Consider the following 3,527-nt stretch of genomic DNA (forward strand, 5'->3'; position numbering starts at 1 on the left):
TTATTCACTTGCAACTCTATTTCTAATTCATAATTATTCCTGTAAAGGAAAGCTACCGAGTGTGTGTACTTACTCATATCTAGCCATGCTAGCTTGTTACATCAATTCTAACTCTTTAATTGAGCACCTTAGTTTCTCCAAATATACAATCATAATGACAAAGAGTCAGTTTCCCAATATTTATACCATTCCATCCCTTACTTTATTATGTTATGTAGCATAATGGTCTTCCAGTTGACATACACATACCTTCCAGGTACACAAAGACTTTGCCAGTGGTACACGGTGGGGACGCTTTGTCAGTCTCCAGCTCTCAGCTTATGTGTCTTCTTTTTCTTAAAGCTGATAATCAGGTATTTCCCCTTCTCATATTTGGAAAGTCACTTTTTGGTAATGATACTCAGGATTGTAGTCTAAATTTCTAATAGTATATGTATTCTAGTTATATAGCACACCCCTTACTTACAGTGAAAGGAACTGAACCCCAGTGAGATTGTCTGAAGCCTAACAGGTCACACAGTTCCACATTACCTTCCATTTGGTAGAAGAATTTGTACCAGTTATGGCATTAATTTTTTTACAGTTTTATTGATATGATTGACAAGTAAAAATTGTATATATCTAAAGTATACAACATGACATTTTTTTTTTTCTTTAGGTGAGGCAACCTTTGGTTGACCTCACAGATTGTAAGGACCTTGTCAGCTTACAATCCTTTTTTTATTTTTTATGGCTACAGCACCTGGTCTTCCTAGGTGGTCTCCCATCCAAGTACTAACCAGGCCTGACCCTGCTTAGCTTCTGAGATCAGACTGGATCGGGCTTGTTCAGGGTAGCTATAGACCCGTGACATTTTGATATACATGTACATAGTGAAATGATTACCACAATCATGCTAATTAACATATCAGAAACATTTGAAATGATTCTAATTTTTAAATATGTAATTGTATCAGGAAAATAAAATTATTAGTATTTGGTAGTTTTTTTTTTCTTGCTGTCTAACTTGCCTAACTTCTTAGGGTTACTTATTTCCTTATGAGTTTCTTCATTCCTATCTTGCATTTTGATATGAGATTATATATTAACTTAGGTTATTATGCCAACTGTATTAATTACTTAAGAAAATAACTGTGAAACTGATGGTCAAATTTTCCACCCTAAGTTTTACAGTCGACCCTTCCTTGCTTTAACTTTCAGCTGCATTTCAAGAGGGATCATTCAAGGTGCTGATGTAAGGTGTGTTAGGGCTTCACCTCAGAAACCACAGAGTCAATTCTGCCATATCTGTTGGGCAAAGCAAACCACAGGACCGGCCCAGATTCAAGGAAGAGGCCAAATGGACTACACATTCTGACGCACGTTGGATGTCACCATAAGTTAAACCTCTTTCTAAGGGAAAATGGTTTTAAAGTACAAAGTTGGATTCCAAATAAGTTACAGGTTTAGTAGCAAAAGTGAGAAAGTCTTGTTTAACTTGGCTATCGTTTTTCAGGTGACTTTGTCGTTATTGCTGCTCTGAAACAGTCTTATTTTCAAAAAAAAAGAAGAGTCATTTTTTTCATTGTGTGATTTTTATGTGTTGCAACTTACACATAACATTGAAAATCTCAGGGGTCTTCAATTTATCCTTTTGTTTTTTTTTTAAAGGCCTCTTCAAAGATCATCAAACAGTTTTGGAGAAACAGCGTATAAATTTCTGTTTTACTATCATCCTTTCCTCCATTCTCAGCCTTAATGTATTTGCAAATTAGAGGAAGACATTCTTCTTGTCTCACACTTTGAAAATACAACGTTACAGCCGGCCAACATCTCTTCCATGACAAGCGACAATGATCACCATCTTGAAGGTGTATGTCAAAGACACTATCTCTTTCCATTCTATAAAGTCAAATATCTCATTAAGAGCTTCTGCATGATTTCAGAAAACTGAAGTCACCACTTTTTGTTACAAAAGCCTCAATATCACAGGTAAACGCATCTTTTTTTTTTTTTTTTTTTTTTAGCAGTGTTGTGTGTAAGGTATGCAATTGCAGGATATTTAGCAGGTAAGATTTTTAAAACAATTTTACTTTGGTAAGAATTTTATAGACTGAAGAGAATTTGCCAACATTTACATTTCTATTGTCTGCTGAATATGTGAATAGATGAACAAAGTGCCGTTTGTCGAATAAGATATAAACAATTTTTTATTTTATGGATTCTGCTCCATCATTAAACTCTGCAAATCAGGAAGATGATTTGAAACTCTTTTTTTAAAATTCAAAATTCCTAAGAGCCCAGGATAACTTTTGCCATTGTTATTCCTGTGATCTGAGGCATCTCTTGACATACCGTAGAAGGCACAGTTGTTGTAGGACCTGTTAAGATCAGCTCATCGCTGCAGGGAGCGGGCCAACATATCTACTATTTAAATTCTCCCCTTTGTGTGCCAACAAAACATTTTAGTTGTGATCTCTGAATTAGGAAATGTAACTTTACTCAGTTTCATAGAACAATCAAGAAAAAGATAAAATAATGCATGTTAATCTGTGTTAGCTCCTTTGGTATGCCTGAGCTAATTCAGCGGCAAACTGTTTTAGATTGAGTACTGATGCCTTCGGGGGAGATAAAAAAAACTTTCGATTGATTTAGAAGTTCTTATCCTGTGCTTATGAGATTCTCAATGTCGGTGCTTTCACTTCCCTTTACCACGTTCAGTCCCAAATTCTTTCCCGCAAATTGTGCAGTCTGGCTATGTACTTCGTTTTGGTTATTTACTTCCCTGATCCTGTTATACGGGTCCTTCTGTCTACCTCTTATTAGAATAACAGTTGTTTAGCTTTCTTTTTCACTGATGTGCAGGTCATACTGGTGTAGGTGCTATAATTGTTCTGTGTTGTTACCTGAGTTTTTAGAAAATATTCAATACTCACAATGTTAAAAATTAAACTAGCACTATCTTGATACAAAGCACAATAGTTAATCCACGGGCAAAGCCAAAAATGGATTGTTACAAGGCACTTAAATTGCCCATTAAATTGCTTCACTCCAACCAAGGTGACAAAGGATGATCCCTTACTGTGAACCGATAATCAATGTTGTCAACATTAGCCCCAGGGGACAAAACAGCAACCAGCAACTACAGAAGGCAGAAGATTTGTGTTGGGGCCATTTAACACTAAAAACGGTATTGCTTTCAGCCTCTATTTTTGTGGGCTGCCACATGGCTTTTGTACCTTTCCCCAGATCTGCAGCAGTGAGGAAACCGGGATTTTTTCACGTCCTGGTGAAGAGTTTCCCATTACATGAGATCTTCAGTGCTAAAACCAGGACAGTCCCCAGAAAACTGGGAAGGACAGGGACTCTAGCACTGGCAGCAAGCCCTAAATATCAGAGACACATCAGCAAAGAGACTGGCAATGATCAATATTCAGAAATACATCCCTTTGAGACTGTAATATCATCTCTAACCAAAAACTAATTAATAAATTTGTCAGCATATATCAAAAAAAGCAGTAACCACTGAAGATAGACAGTGTTCATTC

At 36.4% G+C, this 3,527-nt stretch overlaps 1 pseudogene; it reads right to left on the reverse strand.

Annotated features, from left to right (window-relative positions):
• Positions 1-730: 730 nt before the first annotated feature.
• LOC112476503 lies at positions 731-844 on the reverse strand (annotated as a pseudogene).
• Positions 845-3,527: the final 2,683 nt, after the last annotated feature.

Source organism: Pteropus alecto, unplaced genomic scaffold (assembly GCF_000325575.1).
Source record: "Pteropus alecto unplaced genomic scaffold, ASM32557v1 scaffold101, whole genome shotgun sequence".
NCBI lineage: Eukaryota > Metazoa > Chordata > Mammalia > Chiroptera > Pteropodidae > Pteropus > Pteropus alecto.